The sequence below is a fragment of the Bidens hawaiensis genome, unplaced genomic scaffold, assembly GCF_021521415.1.
Source record: "Bidens hawaiensis isolate Kalapana, Puna unplaced genomic scaffold, B.hawaiensis_p1.1 tig00027352_1, whole genome shotgun sequence".
NCBI lineage: Eukaryota > Viridiplantae > Streptophyta > Magnoliopsida > Asterales > Asteraceae > Bidens > Bidens hawaiensis.
The window spans coordinates 37380-56813 of record NW_027494434.1 but is presented as its reverse complement, the minus strand read 5'-3'; the positions used below and the strand labels follow the sequence as shown (position 1 = coordinate 56813).

The 19434-nt window shown below is 34.9% G+C and overlaps 1 pseudogene; it reads right to left on the bottom strand.

Moving 5' to 3' along the window:
- Positions 1–10174: 10174 nt before the first annotated feature.
- LOC143575384 (putative inactive receptor kinase At5g58300 pseudogene) lies at positions 10175–17642 on the bottom strand (annotated as a pseudogene).
- Between the last annotated feature and the right edge of the window lie 1792 nt (positions 17643–19434).

Genomic DNA, 19434 nt, shown 5'->3' with positions numbered 1-19434 from the left:
TCCCACGAAGGAAGATGTAGAAAAAGTCAAACTCAGTCTCAGCATGAATATACCGAACTAATGAGGGTGGGGGCTATTAGGCTCAAATCCGAACGATCCATTAGAGTTGGAAGTTATATTCAGAACAGGATTGAGGAAGAATTGATCCACATCCTCGATAAAACTGGTCTTGACGATCTGAACTTGAAAGAGTCATTAGGCATCTAAAAAAAAGAGCTAACTAATAAAGACATCTCAAACTCCCGAAGAACAGTAGAAGATGTATTTACCATTAACCCTTAAACCACCACAAAATACCAATCCCTACTCACACTAAACCAAAACCCCTTTTTACCTTTTGATCTATGCGACCCTTCAAAAGGTGGAGATTTGAACTTGCTACAAGCTTATTTATCACAGGTTGCATTTTGGCTAAGAGTGTTCACATACCTACATCACAGGTATCATCAGATATAAAACCGAGTGTGAGTGAACATTGTGAGAACGTGACGTTTTGCATAAACGGAAACTCATAAAAACAGAAGTTTTTCTCTTTTATCACTAACATAAAGATTGGTTATTTTGTTTCATCTTCTTGGAGCTCACTTAAGGAATAGCTATAATCTAAATTTGCTGTTTTTAGAGAACATTTATAAGACGATTGCTTGAGGACAAGCAATGCTCAAGTGTGGGGATGTTTGATGACATAGAAATATACATCTTTTCGGCATCAAATAATCTCAAAAAACTGCAATTTCTATATAATAACATAGCATAAAAGACTATTTATCATAATAAAACATAATTTCAGGTGAAACCAAGCCTCAAACGAAAAAACAAGCAAAAAGACGAAGAAAAACAGAAGAAAACACAAGAAAACAAAGAAACACGCCCCCATGCCTCAAGAAACACACCCCCATCCTTCTGAAACAAGAAAAGACAAAATCTGGAAGCAAAAGCACGGGGTCGTGCTCAGCATGCACGGGGCCGTGGATGGGAATGCAGAAAAGACAAATAAGAATTGAGAACATGTCACTAAACAACACGGGGCCACGCCTACTAACCACGGGGCCGTTGCCACATCACACAAAAGACAAAACAAATCTGGCACATGTCATAAAAATACACGGGGCCGTGCTCATCATGCACGGGGTCGTGCCTCATCGTCCAGATTGCCTATAAATAGTGGCTCATGTTGCATTCATCAAGTGTGCCTTGAAAAGAGTTCTCTCCTGTTTTCATTTATAAAAACACACTAACACTCACTTTGAAGATCTAGTGAAGAGTTTGAAGGCTTGGAGGTCATCACCACTAATCATCATCATCAACCATCATTACCATCATTAAGAAGAAGGATTCATCTATACTTGGTTAGATTGTTCTAAGTTTAATCTTGTATTTGTTGTTATCAATCATCTTAATGTTCATCATTATTCTCATTATGAGTTAAACTCCTTTTACCATCTAAAATCTATGAAGAAGCTTTGTGATGTGCGAAAATATATATATAAATAAAACACAAGTCGCAACTAAGCTTTAAAAACCAAACAATCTATCCTAGTTCACACAAACGGCAAGTGTACCGATCGCGTATAGCACAGATAAGGAAAGTCCGGATATCGAACTCGAAGACACGTGAAAACGTTTTTAATTACTAAACTTTAACCAAGACTCACCAAAATATTATTTATATGATTTTTTAATATTTAAAATTGATTAAACTACTTAACTTAATTAAATGAAAACTTTTAACAAAACTTTGAAAACTTTGACTGCAGTGATAAAAACGTCTACCTAGGAATGAATCATGTTGATAGAAATAACAAGACAACGGATTGAAAATATTCAAGACACCGGTTATAAAAGATGACACAACTAAAACTTGTTTAAGAAAGTCAAATTACCTCTCAGTCTCTCTAACAATCTCTAACTTATTTTAGTTGATTTTAAAGAATAAACCGGAAAAACAATTATTAACGTGCTCAAATACCGACTCACCTCTCGGTCTCACCGACACACTAGCCTAATGGAAACGAATACTATGCAACCAAGGATAGAGGAACAATTTAACTTAACCCAAATTAAACCAACTAATTGCACATAAAAACTCAAACTTGACAAGACAAAAACCCGCTCTCGCGCGGTCTAAATTCTAACAAGTAAAAGCAACGAGACAATATTACTTCTTATCACCTCTCGGTCTCAAAGAAGGTGTATTTTAACTGATTTTAGATGATTATATTACCCACTTATCCCTACGGTTGTACACCCTGCAAATAAACCCTAACACCAAGTCAAGAGTCTAACAAGCAATCAATCAATCAAAACTAATTCAATTAACTAATGCAAGAGGATTATAAGTAATAACAAATAAAACACAGCCATCACACACAATCTAATTTATGGTTTAGTTAAACTTTACATCAATAATTCAAGTCTTGAACATTAACAATCCATTAAACAAGTCAAAACCACTCAACAATCATCTATCCTAGGTAGAACAAACAAGTTTAGCTACTCATTGATTTTGGACAGCCATGCATACTCAAGAAAAACATCATAAACATCATCATAAACATAATTAAACTCATTCAAGATCCAAACAATATCAATCACAAGACAAATAATCAATCAATTGCAAAACAATTCAAAGCAAAAGACCAAATCAATAAAGTTAGGGTTCTTGAAAAACAAGTAAAGTTTATGAGTGTTTTACTATCAAGTATGGCTGAGATCTATGCTTATTATTGACCCCTAGCAGCTGCACAATATCACCCTTGATGTTATCCTTCCTCTCCAGCCGTCACAACCCCTCAGCCGCCGTCCTTTTTTCCTTTTTTTCTTGCTGCCCTGCTGTTCCGATCGCAACCTGCCCTAGTTAGGGTTTTAGGTTTTTTTCTTTTGTATTTCGGGATTATGATGGAATAATTGGCTGGTAACTTCACTAATCAACTTAATATAATATTATATAAGGCCTTTAAGATGTGGGCTTGGGTCGGGCCTTGACTTATAAGTTTGAAAGTTGCACAATTAAGCCCCTAAACTCTTCAATTTAACTCTTTTTTCCACCAAACTTCATAACCTACAAGAAAACAATCATCTTTGTAATATCAAGCATAAACAAACCATAAAACTTAATAATTAAACTAAAAAGCAATTTAAACATGATAAAAAATGATACGGAAAGTAAGTGTGTTTCACTACACATCACTTTGTTTTACTTGATAATTAATCAAGACATGTGATGTAGTCTAGTAAAGTACATGGTTATATTACAATTATCTTTTGATGAGAAATGTTTCACCATCTTAAATCACTAAATCAAAGTTGGTGGTTGTCAATATCATTGGCAATCGTTTATGATCGATTCATGTTCTTGAAAGATAGAAATACTTTGATACATTATCGAAACATGGATCCTTATATTGTACTTAGAAATGATGAGATATAAGTTATGGTGTATTTTTCTAAACCTTGGTAATCCGAAAATGGCTTTGCTTAGGATATCAAATTAGTTAAAGAAACCATATGTTAACGGAATGTGTAATTATAACATACATAAATCAACCAAGGGGAGGTTGTGTGATGAACTACAACCACCCGAAGTTGTTAGAATTGGTATTTGAGAAATCGAAGTCAATCCCAATCTTTCTACTTTACGAAACTACTTGTCAACTCAAATCGACATCATTGAGATGGTATGACATTAGGAAATGGTGGACTTTAAAATGCGCATACCATCTCCTTAGTGCCGAAGATGCGCACTTAAGGTTTAAGGAGCCATCTATCATATATTGCTACGGCAAGTCTATCACATGTCTACATATTAATTATCAACGCTAAAAATGAAGTGGATTCTTGATCTTAGATGGTAACCTTCGCATAATTGAACAACTCGTTTAGAATCTCTTGTCTCGGTCACCTATATACTATATATATAAGTATTTATATTTTATAAAAAGTTTAAAATCAACCCCAAAATGATTAAAACCTCCGATTGAAGTAAAAAAACGATTTATTATTAGAAACCTGTGTGTCCACGGATCGATACTTGGTTCTTACCATTACTATTCTACATATACGATAGGTACACTTGCCTATTTTGTGTGTGTTTAGTCTTTGTAGAAGTCACTTTTATAAATTTAAAACACGATCTTGTGCAAAAGCAAATCATTCCATCCTTTCATATTTTATACCACTAGCACGCATACATCAGTAAGAAACCGGGTCCCGCGTCTGATTGGGATTTATACGCATTGCTTATCCTTAGGTTTCAATAACCTTGGTGTCAAGAGTTTCGGAAAACAGGCATGTCCCCCTTACAGTTACTACATACCCGCCATAAAGAACCATCTTTAAGAAGAATAAATACGGAACACCACAATGAAAATCAATAATTGAAAATGTTGGAAAAATATTTGTTTTTAGGCAAAAGCCTTAGACTTGTGTGTGCTTGTGTAATTGAAGTACTTGAATCATCAGTATAATAGTATTTGCGTACATGAGGCATAAACAAATCAATAATAACCAAATAATGTGCGTTGAACAATCAAATTAGGCTCATAAAATTTCTAATCATGCAACCTAAATAATTAAGCAAATAAACTATAACCAAATAGAACACTACGTCTAATGTTCTATCTTATAGTCACGGCTCTGATACCAATCTGTAACATCCCAGCTAAAGCGGAAACGCCTGAGTGTGACGTACAGATTGCTCAAAACACATGTGACACTATTAAGTGACAATATTATCATTAATTAATTTAAGCATCAAGTACACAAGTTTGCAACAATAAATGGACAAGTGTTAATTGTTCTTGTATTTCCCTTGTATTTCTTGTTGCAAACTTGTGTACTTGATGCTTAAATTAATTAATGATAATATTGTCACTTAATAGTGTCACATGTGTTTTGAGCAATCTGTACGTCACACTTAGGCGTTTCCGCTTTAGTCGGGGTGTTACAGTTTAGGGTAAAATTAAAATACAAAGGACAACAAAAATGAGAATAGTGAGAAGGAATTCAGTCCATTGATCTTATATTTGAATGGTTGAAATTAATTTAATAAATAAAATTGATGGAAAGGACATGAAGATAATAACTCACCTTTGTTAGAATTTCTCTCTCCATATGCAAGGCACATGCCAATTCCCCCATCATTTTAAAATGTCCATAAACTTTTCATACGACATTATTTTTTTTGAAAAAAATTCACCATGATAATAAGCGTTTTTTATCTTTAATATGAGTATCATATTGTTATATAAAAATAAAAAAATAATGGATTTTTTTAATTGTGTTTTTTTGTTCATTGTGTAATATGATGTTTCCATTGTATTTTACGTTTCAAATCATTGTGTTATATATATTCACCATTATGTCTTACGTTTTAGATCATTGTGTTATACGTATTCACCATTGTGTCTTACGTTTTAGGTCACTGTGTTATACGTATTCACCATTGTGTTTTACGTTTCAAGTTATTGTGTAACATGTATTAATCATTGTGTTTTATGTATTAGATAATTTGTTGTTATTATATCATTATTTATACATATTATTATTACACAACGGTGTTATTGGTATTTAATAAAACATAATGATGAGTAGAAAGACACAATGACGAAAAAACACAATGACAAAAAAAGACACAATGATAAGCGAAAAGACACAATGGTGTGCGAAAAGACACAATGTCGAAAAAAGACACAATCGTGTGCGAAAAGACACAATGACGAAAAAAGACACAGTGATAAGCGAAAAGACACAATGGTGTGCGAAAAGACACAATGACGAAAAAAGACACAATGATAAGTGAAAAGACCCAATGGTGTGCGAAAATACACAATGACGAAAAAACACAGTGATAAGCGAAAAGACACAATGGTGTGCGAAAAGACACAATGACGGAAAAAAGACACAATGGCGTGCGAAAAGACACAATGACGGAAAACAGACACAATGGCGTGCGAAAAGACACAATGACGTAATTTTTGTTTTAAACTTTATGTAACAAAAATAATACTTATAATAAAGATAAAAAACGTTTGTTATTATGATGATTTTTTTTAAATATCATACGAAAAAGTTATAGACGTTCTAAAATGATGGGGGTATTAACATGTGCCTTGCATTTGGAGAGATAAAATGTGTACAATTACCTCTATACCCTTTTTCTTTTGGTCCCCACTTGACACATGTCAATTATATATGACTTCTCACATTTATCATTTTTGTTACCATTTGTAGAATAACTTGACCTCTTTGTTTATTATATTATTATTATTATTTTGTTCTATTTAAATTTAGGAAAGTTGGCTTTAATATTATGAAATACTAATCCCAACTAAATATTTAAATATGTATTTTTACCGGGGAGGTTCTCTCGACTAGACTAACGGACGGAGTTAACCATCCGTTAGGCGACACATTTAGTTTTTATTAAACATACATGTGGCAGCATTATGTAATAAAAAATTAGTTTTAAATAATCTCAACTATGTAACGGTCTCAACAAAAGGTGTATTTTTTTCAACGATCTATGTAAGCAGCAGGTTAACGGAGTTAACCATTCATTAGCTGTGAGCCTTTGGAAAAAACAAATATACCTTTTGTTTGAACCGCTACCAACTGATGTGCTTGAAGTAGTTATAAAATAAATAACTAAAATTATACTAATCTAGACACTAAGTAATACTCTAGACCCTTAAACTTAACTTAAACTACTAACCGGCAAGTGAATCGGTCGACTCTAGTACAGCTAAGTAAGTCCGGATATCGAACCCACGAGACTCTTTAAATTACGAAACTAGCAAATTAGACTCAACTACAAGACACGACTATTTATTAATAATATTTGAGGGGGATTAAACTAATTATTAAAACTCTAATAATAATTAACTAATGATTACTTAACTATTAAACTAATAATAAACTAATTAAACCTAACTCTAATTAATATAATAATAATAAAACATAATCATTACTTATTAATTAACTAATAAAACTTAAACCCTAATTAGTTTTAACTACTAAACAATTTAGAAAACTTGGATTGATTCAGATGATTAAAATAACTACTCAGGCCGGAATCCCCAAAGTTACGGTTATTAATTTAAATGGAAAGACGCAAGTTATGGAACCAAGATCAAAAGATAGACCCTTGACAGAAAACCCGAACAGGACCCTTGAACTTCAAGAAGACGCCTATGGATTTCTAACAAGTTTTAAGACTCACCAGTTTTATATTAAACTTCCTTACGGCTATTTAATTGCTTATGTCTAAGTATCTTTTATGACGAAAACCTACCTTACAGCGCGGAATTCAAAAGATAGCAAAGCAAACCCAATTAATTTAATAGACTAAGCTGACAATCAAACCTAGACGGACTCCTTACGAAGAACTAAATCTAGCAATCCCGACAAGCAAAGATCTATTAATAGCCTATCACTTTACAGCTTTTTAGACTAGCAACTCAGTTTTATTTGTTTAATTGATTTTATTGTTTCTATGATCTTAATCGATATCAATCATAAACTAGTCAAGAACACACAATAAATGACCTAACAAAACCCTATCCTATGAAACAATCAACAAGGGAAATGTGAAACAATAAATTCAAGTAAACAAAACCAAGCAATCATACGCATCAACTAAATAAAACTCAACCGTTTACTTAGAACATAATATCCATAACGAAAACGAAAATCCAAATAAAATCAAATCGAACTAAGGTTCATCACGACCTAGGTAGCTTATAAAGTTTAGCCTAGCATATTAAAATCTAAATCAAACAAAACAAATAATAACGAAAACATGGTGAAAGTATAAGAAACAGGGAATCGAAGATGATAAAACCCGTAAACTCGAACGTGAACGTGTAGCTCTTCATCGGATGTTCTCTCGCCTTCAAAATCACCGACAAACTCGTAAAATTGCTCCAAGAACTCTCCAAAATTGGCTGGTGGCTTTCAGGTTATGTCAGGTTTAAGCTAAAGGTGTTTAAATAGCGAAAACAAGGCTCGACAATAACCAAAAACGAATTAAAAGCCCATCAGTAGTGCCTAGGCGCCGCGCCAAGGGATTTTTTCCTTTCCCCTAGGCGCGGCGCGGCGTGCTTCTCCAAGGGGGGCAGTCAGACCGGTCCGATCTGACCGGTTCTCTGTTCCGGTTCTTCCTGACACGTTCTGGATCTCCGTTTCGGCTCGTTTTAGCTCGTTTTTCGCCCTTTTTAATCACGATCAAATCCCGGAACCTACGACACACAAAAACGTTAGTAGTATACAAATCTTGACTAAAAACGAACAAAAACAATTAAAATATTAAATAAAATAAACAAGGGAAACATATATATTCAGCATTATATCACTAACAAAATGTGAAGTAAAGACATCTGCCGGTATGACATTTTTGGCATTATTTAAAACTAACTTTTCTTTAATTTAACTGTTCACCATTTGTTTTAATTTATGCAATTCGGTCTGTAGTACAAAGTAAGGATGAACACTTTTTTTAATACCGTTATAAATACCATGTTGAACAATGCAGACTGTTTTTCATGCTTTTGATACCTATACACTTCGATTTTGGTACTTTTTGATATTTTCAATGGTATTGGTACTGAACCGAAATAATCGGTAAGATATTTGTAATCTATAGTTTCAATCGTTTTCTGTATTAGCATATTTAGATTCGTTACCGTTCAGTGTGGTACCAATCTCATCCCTAGTATCCGGTTAGCCAATAAGCATCAACTAAAAGTAACAATCTCCAAGTCTCCAACAATCAATGTAACAAACTTCGTACATACACAAATGCATGATTAATTCTTTTTCCGGCTCATACATAGTAACTTAGTAAGCATCAAGTAAAACTTGTTATTAAAGTCTAGCTTAATAATGTCTGCTCCACGGCATGCTAGTCAATGAAACATGTTTTGAATACGAGATCTCTAGTTGCTGCAAGATAATAATTTAAAACTTCTTCAATTAAATTATCAAAGTGGTTAATGTGTGAGTGTAGATACATCTTTGATAACGAAAACAATATTGTTTCCTTGATGAGTTCTTTGATAACCCGAAATGACCTCAATATTTTAACTTAAATTTGTACTTGAATATTACTCGAAAACCCACATCATCACCACCACCATCATCATCCATCTTGAAGAAAAAAGCCTGTGACAACATGGACAACCGGTGAGCGTATCACATGGACAACCGATTATGAAATCTTTTTCTTATGTATTGTTAAAAATAACTTGAAATGCATAAATCTTAATAACTTCTTACATTTTAGTATATACTTCAAATTTTTATATCGCCATTCTATATTCTTAATAACAAGTCAAGTTGTGGATACTCACATGATATAATTCTTGATAATGTTCATTTTCCAAATTAGTGGGTTTTTTTATTGTGAAAGTACAAGTCATGAATGCATTAAAAAGTAGCTTGGTAATATTTAGTAACCAACTTTTGCACTAAAGTAAATACCATGTGTGACAAGGGAAAAGATATTGAAAGCATGAAGATTGCAAGGCAAGGTTTCACTCATGCTTCAATGATGACATGCCAAAGATGATTTCAATGCTTTCCAAGCCTACTACCCTAACCATGTCGAGTGTTCGGCAACATTCACCACCTCGATTGGTGCCTCTTGATTTCCAGGTTGTTTCCGTCAAGCCTCTGGCCCCTTGACGTGTGGGTGCATGTTGGATATGAGTAAAAAAAATGATTGTCACCTGAAGACGACATTCTGGATATCTATATGTGAAGTCTATGTTTCCTGTTATGCTTTTTTAATTGATTCGATGATTGTACGAAGACCCTTTTCAATTATCGAATAAACTAAGTTGTTGGACAAATATTGTACTCGTTTTCATGTATGATTAGTTAAATTCGACAACATCTCTCACCATGGGTAAGAACGAAAAATGAGTATGTGGGGAGAGTGAGATAAAAAACAGTAACGTTTCGTTTCAACCGTGTGTTATTTCTCTTAATTGTTGGAGTTTGTTATTTTTGTTCCTTGTACGTACGTCAGGGGATACAAACCAAAAGAAAACAATAATTGTTCATATTTGTCATCTGCACATTCAAGATATCATCTGTTCACATCTGAACCTGACCCATTTGCGGATTCAGATCTATCAGTCCCACGCCTTCCAACATATTCACCACTTGATGCATACTAGGCCGCATCAGACGCCTCCGCCACACAATCCATAGCAATACGGAACATCTGTTCCATCTCATCTTGATTTGCCTGATACCTCATCAGCTCTACATCAAACACCTCAGCTAGCCTCCTCCCTTGCTGTGTGTAAGACCCTGTCACCGGTGCCTCACATTTGGACGTTGGATTTACTCATTAACATAGTTCTAATCATCAGAGTTAATAAAAACATTCGCGGAACATTAAACTTTCATTAAATAAACGTAGTAACATTTAAACATCTTGAGTCTTCGGATGCCAGTCTCTTATTCACCCACCATGTGCCCGCTCAAGCTAGCTGCCTCAATTTACTCACCTGCGTGTATACTAAAAGTCAGCTACGCTGAGTGAGTTCTAGTTAATCATACAACATACAATATTCTCATAACTACGTAATTCATATTCTCATACTTGGTTCATAACATACATACTTACCTTCATACTTTATTTTAAATTCTACGTTTCATTATCCTATTCTGCCTCGGATATTATTAGGGTCTGGTCCCTTTTTTTTCTACCTCGGATATTATTAGGGTCCGGTCCCTTTCTGCCTCGAGATTTATAAGGGCTCGATCCCTTTTCTACCTCGGATATTATTAGGGTCCGATCCCTTTCTACCTTGAGTATTATTAGGGCTCAGTCCCTTTCTTCTGTACCTAGCCATCCCTTACATTCATTCATAACATACATACATATCATTCATACATTATACATAGCATTCATATTCATAATTATATGTGTAACCGAGTTCACATGTGATCGAACTCAACATGTAATTGATTACTTCATTGTATTCGAATTCTATGTGTTACCGAGTTCACATGTGATCGAGTCCTTTGTTTGTAATCGAATGAGTATTGTAATCGACCACATTATTGTAATCGAATGAAACCATGTAACCGAACAGAAACGGTGTAACCGAACGATCTGAAGCTCTTTGGTTCGTTTACCACCATTCTTATTGTATTTTGTGACTTTAACACTTTATTAAGGTTTGGTGTTAACCCATTAACATTCCTTTAACCATTTTCGGCCAAAACTTGACTCGAGTGACCATAAAGATGTCCAAAACTAGATCTAGGGTTTCTTTAAACGAGCTGTAACCTAGTTCATTTTAAACATCAAGTTTGCATTTTTATTACATAATAAGTTTCGATTTACAACCCTACTAAGTTTCATGCAAAACCGACTTCGGTTACCCGTTCTTTCCACAAACCGAACACTACTCGTTTTACCCGAAACGAACCAACTAACCCGTTTACTATCAAGTTCATTACTTTATCAATAATCATGACCCGATCTATCACCCTACAAATTTTCATGTAAATCGGTTCATGAAAAGTAAGCTTTTTTAACAAAAACGTACCTTTGAGGTTTTTGTCTGAAATCACTCGAGAGGCTTAAAACCATATCAAACGAACTCCGATTTGAGTGATTCAAGAGGCCACGGGACCGTCTTGTCCCGATCTACAAACCCATCAGCTCACATTCGCCGGAAACCGGCGCTACAGTTGCCGGAATGTTCACTTTTGAGCTGCTATGGTTTTACTGATAAAAACCGGACTTCCTGACCTCTGATAGAAGATCTAATCGGTGGAAATCTTCAGTTATATACCATGAAGTTAAAATTTGAGACCGGCTAGATCTCTGAGATTCTTTGTGTCTTTGTGGGTGGTTTTCTCAAAAACGAGAATTGGAGAAGTGTGTGTTTTTATGGTGTAGGCTATGGTTTAGAGATGTATGAAAATGGAAAGGATTAGGGTTTTAAGGGGTATTTATACTCCTTTAAGCCCATGGACCTAAGGCCCATCTTTCCTTTTTGGTCTATAATAAATTAAATCTAATTAGTCTACCTATCATTCTATCTTTATTATTTTACTATTTTCTATTAACTCAAGTAAATTTTTCCATCTTAAATAAATAATATATTAATTATTTATTCTTAAAAATTTCGGGATATTACACTGTGTCATCGACCGCACCCATTCCGGTAAGTTCTCCACCATTTCCACGTCCGCGTTCATTTGACCTTGCATTGGTAGTTTACCTGTCAGCATTTCCAGCAGAAGGACACTAAAGCTATAGACAACTGATCTTTGGGTGTGTGTTCGGTTTTGTGGGACTTCTGGGGCTTGGTAGCCCACGGGGCAGCGGGAATCGGAGTCGGGGTCTAGGTAGTTTAACATTGGGGCTATGCCTATGTTGGCAATGCAGGCTTCTCCGGGTTGGGTGATGAGGATGTTTTCTGATTTAATGTTTCCATGAACGAGTCCGTTGTTGCCAGCAGCGTGGATGAAGGCGATGCCACAAGCGACTCCAAGGGCAAGTCTGATTATGGTATTCCAGCTTACTGGGTTTCTACCGCAGTTTCCTCAATTTCCTGTGACATCATTTGAGTTATTAAGATTGTGGCAAGTAATTAAACACAATCCGTTTATCAAACAGGTTTAACGGGTCAACTTGTTTAATTACACATGATGACCTGTCATTTATTAAACAGGCTAGATTATAACAAATCCAAAACTTGTCTAATTAAACAAGGCCCGTTTATTAACATGTTTAATGGGTCAACGACATGTTGACAGGTCGACCCGACGAGTTAACCAAAACACGACCTGTTTATTAGACAGGCCGGTTAACTTAACACGAACCATTTCAAATTATCTAGTTAAAAGTAAAATGGGTTAAACAATCGTCTAAAATCTGTTTTAAAAACATTTTACTTCAAAATATTAGATGAACATTAGCAAAATGACATGGTTTTATTATAAATTGTTACTCCCTTCGTTCCTTTGAAAGTGTCCATATTCCTTTTTAGTTTGTCCCATTACAAATGTCCACTTTTAAAATTTATTAACTAATTTCCAAGTTTACCCGTACATAAGTCAATCATTCAAACTTGCTTAAATTTTGTCTTTTTATATATATTAAGGGCATTATAGTCATTTTTTAATCAAAAAGTACATCATTCAAAGTTTCTTAAACTTTGTGTTTTTCAAACTATGACACTTGTAGAGGGACGGAGGGAGTATTTATTAACTACATATTAAAACAGTATTATGAAAAGAACATACCATGTAGGAGGTCCAGCTGGGTGCTATTTGACAAGTTTTGGATTTGTTAGCCCGCATTTGAATATGGTACCACTTCAGGGTTATTATTACTCAAGGGAATGCCCCGTTCGATTCGAATGGATTTATTTTAATTTTGTCAACGTTCAAATGGATTTATATATATATATATATATATATATATATATATATATTGGAAAGATAACAACCAAACTAACAATAAAGTCTAAAAGACTTTAGTCTAAAAACCAATAGATTAGTCTAGATCTGAGTTTTTAAACTAGATTTGAGCCTGGACACGAAAACCAAGAACATCAAAAACTTAGATTTGAAGATTTTCGGATGTCACTGGGATGTATAGCACTCCATGTGTAATGAGTAACACCAAAAACAACCTAAAATATATCAAAAACTAAGATCAAAACCCGAAAAGTTTGATCCGAAAACCACAAAATTGAGCCGGAAGCTCTGATACCATTTGTAGGTCCTCTTTGAATGGATTTAACAACTTTACTCGGATCAATCCGTGTTGTTAGCTAGCGGAAATCACTAACAACACTCGGATCTCGGATATTAGTTTTTAAGAAAAAGAAAGAAAGATGAAGTTGGAGGTGTTTGGTAGAGAGAGAATTCCTTTTGTTTTCTTGGAAGTTGAAATTTGAATTATGAATTGTTGTGGAGAGTTTTGGAGAGAGAATCCTTTATATAAGGTCCCCATTTCTCCATGTGACTTTCGTCAATTTTGTGACTCGATTCGTATTCGTTTTGTAAACTTTATTGATGTAAACCGACCCGTTTTGTAAACTGAAACCTTGGATATAATCAAAATGATGGATTTTATGTTGTAATATCATTTTAAACTTGTTGGGTCTTGAAAACATTCAATTCGGTCTTTAAAACGCTTAAAAAATCACTTAAAACGGACTTCGTGGGCCAAAACTGACATTTTTGAAAAGTTGGAAAATCAGGAAATATACCCCGTCGGGCCCCGCGACGAGGGACACCCTATCCGGTCACGTAGCGCGAAGGCACACCTGCACAGATGCACGTTTTTGGCTTATTTTTATGTAAACATGTGACCAAAACACCCCATTTTCATGCAAGACCCTTTATGCTTGATCATTTCAACTTACCCTATTTATACACCACCATTTCCATCCATTAATCTCTACTACAACTCCGAATTTCTCTCTCAAATTCAAAGATCTTAAGGTTATTTTCATTGTGTTCTTGAAGGTTTGACTTCTAAAAGTCAAACTGAGTTTTATCTTTAATTCTAACTTGTTCATCTAACATTACTAACTCTTGAATATGGTGGTACAACATATATATAATACACACCCCTTGTTACCTTTGTTAGTTACTTCACCGACTCCGGTTGGTTAAGTTTCAAACGTCATAAGGCAAGGCTTCATGGAGGACTTCAAGTTCTTGATATATATATACACACACATAACTTATTTATACATATTATTTATGCCTAACTTCTGCTCATTTAGTTTGTTAGTCACATTTACAAGTCTTGGGTATGTGGAGACCATCTATGAACTTATTGTGAGATGGAAACCGAACCAACCCGAACTTTTGTTAAAAAGACTTGTTGTTGACTTTTTAGTTGTAGAACTTAAATAGTTTCATTTGTACATTATTATACAAGATCTATGATATATGGGTATGTGGAATCCATATATGAACTTGTTGTGAGATGGAAACCGAACCGATCCAATTTTTACTCGCTTAAGACACACAAGTGTGTTTTTAGCTATCAAGACTTGCATATTTATTTAAAAATAGTTTACAAATTGATTTTTATTATTTTCTTAAGTACTTGGAAATGTTGGATCCAGCTTGATCTCATAACTAAGTTTGGACCGACAAAACCGAACACTCGCTTAACATACGTTGTTAGTTCTAAACAATAGATCTACATACTTGGTTAAGTCTTGTAAAGTTTTTGTGAGTTATCTCATAACAATTAATATTTTGGAAAGTTGACTTTGGGTTTGACCATTCGTCAAGACCCGAACCAACAACCCGAACACTCGTTAAAGACCCGTTTTAGTATCTTTAGCCCAATGGAACTTGCATTTTAGCATTTTTCCCACCTTATTACTTAACATTGGTTAAGTAAATATTAAGGTTAGATACTTTAACCTGGTTTCGAGCAAACTTACATTTTTAAAAGGGTTATTATTATAAATTCTTAAATAGTTACATTTTAAACCTTGAACTTTAATTGTTTACTTTTTGCAACAATTATTTTATTTAAAGATCTTCAAGACAACCTTTCTAAATCCAAGACTTTCTTTTATTTAGGCTTCATACGTTAAACTCGCCGTTCCGGCAAATCTCCAAATAATCAATCTTTCAAGTTTATTACTTGAACGTGAGTACTTTCATACCCCGTTTTCTATCTTTTATTTTGGGGGTGACATTTCATCTTATCTAAACTAAATGTTTTATACTTGGGTCTTAAACCACAAACGTTATTGTATACTTTACTTGAATAATTGCTCGATTTGGTATTCTATGCTTATATGCCTATGTGTTTATCGCTTTTGGTTGGTGGAAGTCTATAAATCCTAGACTACTTGGCATCCCCTTGTAGCAAGGTGTCGTTAACGTAATGCAATTAACGATATTCTACTAACTCCTAGACTATTATGTATCCCCTTATAGTTAGGTGTCGCTAACGTAATTCTATTAGCGATCTTATCCAAATTATGGCTTTTATTTATTGTTTCGTATACTAGTTTTGTGGATCTTTCTTACTATATATCTATATGTTCAAACTTATGAATTCCTCACCAACCTTTGTGTTGACAAACTTTATTTTATGAAATGTTACAGGTTTACATCTTGGTTGATTTGGATGCTTGAAGAAAACGTCACAAATACCTTTAGGATATTAGCAAAAATGAACAATACTTGATTTGCTACATTTTGTTATATTTTGTTGTGACTTGTTATGGATATTGTTATGTGACATTTTCGATGTTATGAAATGAAATGAGTTTATTAAATATTGTCGCTTTAATAGTGTCATGTGCTATGGGCAATCGTTACACCTCGGCATGTTCCGCCGCCTTTGGTCGGGGTGTGACACTCCAACTTTTACATTTTGTCCTTACAAAATAAACGTACTAAGTTATGTATTATACCGACTCTAAACAAATATAAAGACATACAAAATCCTAAAACTAATATAGAATATTGGACTTACAAGTAACTTATCTTCCCTCGAGTAATAATCGGGTAATAATAACCCCGAAGTGGTACCACATTCAAATGCGGGTTGACCCGCCCAATAACCTTCATTTGCTCTTCAAACTCTCTCTTACCCACCGCCGTTGCACCTATCAATCGTTTCATGACAAACGTAACAGACCCCGACAAATTCAGTCTATACGATGTTCCAAAATCACCTATCCCTAGCTCCTCAGCTTGAGCCTTTAAACATTCCTCAATATCAAAACGATATCCACAACCTTCAAAAAAACACCATGTTGTCAGCTTGATTTCCATTTCTTCTTTTCCTTAAAACAACAGAAGTATAACACAATGCCAAAGAGTATGGTCACAACACCACCGCCTCCAGCTGCCGTGACAATGATAGCCCATAGTGGAATCTTCATTGAGCTAGTGACAGCAGTAGGCGGGAGAGAGACGGCGGCAGGTGGAGGTGCAGGGTTGATTGTTGAACAAAGGTTTAAAGGTTGTCCACATAAGAAATTGTTTCCCAAAAATGATGAATTTGGGAAATTTTGAAAAGAAGATGGAATAGAGCCATTGAGATAATTGCTACCAATGCTCAAATGTTTAAGTCCTGGGAATTTGATATTTGGAATACGACCCGAAAGCGAGTTGTTTTGGAGGTTTAAACTGGTCAACTGAGTCAAATTTTGTAAAGATTTCCGGATTTGACCGGTAAAGGAGTTAAACGAGAGATCAAATACGTTCATTTGAGAAGGAAACAAGTTGGGAATGCTACCAGAAAAGTCATTATGTTGGAGAAACATAAGATGAAGATACCAAAGAGAAAGTATTTCATTTGGTAAAGTTCCTGTGAGTCAGTTAAATCGAAGACTGAGAACTTGTAAGTCTTTAAGTTTTCCAATAGTGTTGGGTGGGATGGGGCCCATGAGACCAATGGCGGGAAGCCGAAGACCGGTCACGCGGGCCCCACTAGCGTCACATATGACGCCTAGCCAAGATGTGCAAATGTCTGTAGAATTAGTCCAGTCCAGCTTTGGGTTAACATTGGAAAATGCAAGAAGAGCTTGTTTATCTGAGTCCAGGTCAGCAAATGTAGGGGTAAATTGGGAAAGTATAATTAGGATGGTATGAAGTAGTATAAGAGAGTAGAGCTTCATTAGGCAGTGGTACCGGCATGAAGTTGATGGATAATGATTCTCCTGGTTTAATATAAGAAAAGGAACAAAATTAGATGATTTGCATGTTAACTTCTATAAACGATAATAAGAAAATAAACGTAAATTATTATGTAACAATCCAAAGTTTTGAAATAATAAGCACCAAAGAGTTAATTAAGCACAATAGCTAAATAAAATGAAAAGCTAGGTGTGCACTTTTGATTCAAATCTTGTGTTCTACAGACATAATTATATAAATACCAAGTAACATTGTTACAAATCAAAGGAGTGTTTACTGCCTACAACCTAATGTAAATGCAGAGACTGTTGGATGACCATGGCAAATGACTATCAAAGTGAAAATATATACTAGCTAGTCACACTCCATTCTTATAACATTACCATAGTTAGAAGATACAATAACTAATCCCATTGTACTCCTATAAATTGTCGATCAATAATACATGATAGTATACACGGTTTACGTACACTATAAATTAATTGCTAGAAATCTGGAGTAATTCTTGTCAATCGAGCTAAGAACTCGTAAAATACATACATAATCCGGCAGACAGTTAAACCGGAAGGTTTTTTTTATATATAAAACTGCATTTCGGTTCCTCAAAGTAACCAAGAAAAATGAAGTTTGGACATGAGAGCAAGCTCGAAACACAAATAAGGTATTGAGATTATTAGAGCTATATTGCTATAATATCATATAATAACAATCCAGGATCCATTTGGATATTTATATGATGTGTGCTCTACTCATGTTCACATCGGCAGAGATCATGATTTCATATTTTGATTATTTCCAATTTACATTTATTTGTGTTTCTATATTTATTTTTTATGTTTCATATGTTTTTAGTTGGTTCCTTAAATTAAGGAAGAAAGTGGGGTTTCATCTTTCCCATGATCTCTATAGTTAGTAGTGGTGAATTGCCTTGTAACCCTATATATGGGATTTTCGTTTATGAAATGGATATGCAGAAGAAATTATCTAAAAGTTCCATCTATTTGCTAATCTGGATTCCTCATATTTTCTTTAGGCCAATCGATTATCGGTTGGAACCACATCATTGGTATCAGAGCCGTCGTGATCCCCCAACCCATGGCTGCTCAAACTCTATCTGAAATTGAGTTCTATCAATGGATGAACGAATCCCTTGTGAAACTCGAGTCTCAGTTGCAAACGCTTTGCAACGAGTTCCGATCAATTCGAACCACGTGGGAAGCCCCCCAAACATCAGTTTTCGCTTTAGCGCCACCGTTACCTTCCGCCATCGCACCACTTGTTCTGTTACCCGCTTCCGCCGCAACCCCACCACCTGCCTCCTTACCACCCAAACAATCCCTTTCAGCCGGGTTGTCGTCACCAAAACGACCGCCCTCAATTGTACCGTCCACATCCATTTCTGTTCCTACCAAAACTAAACTTCTCATCATACCACCACCAATTCAAACGTACACTGATGTCTTCAAACCAAAATCCCACTTAACACTAGTAGAAAAATGCTTTTTAGATGCGGTGAAAATGATTTTTGGTTTTAGACTGCGTCAAAATATAGTGAGGCAAAAGCTAGCTTCGTTTTAGATGCGGGTTTGAAAACCGCGTCAAATGCACACCAAACCGCGTTAAAAAATGGTGTGGCATTTTCTATTAATCATCTTTAGATGCGGTTTTGAAACCGCGTCAAAAGAATATTCATTTAAAAAATGAATTGCAATTTAGTGCCAAATCTATATTTAATTCTTTTTCATTGCCGAGTTTTAGCAAATCTAAATCCAT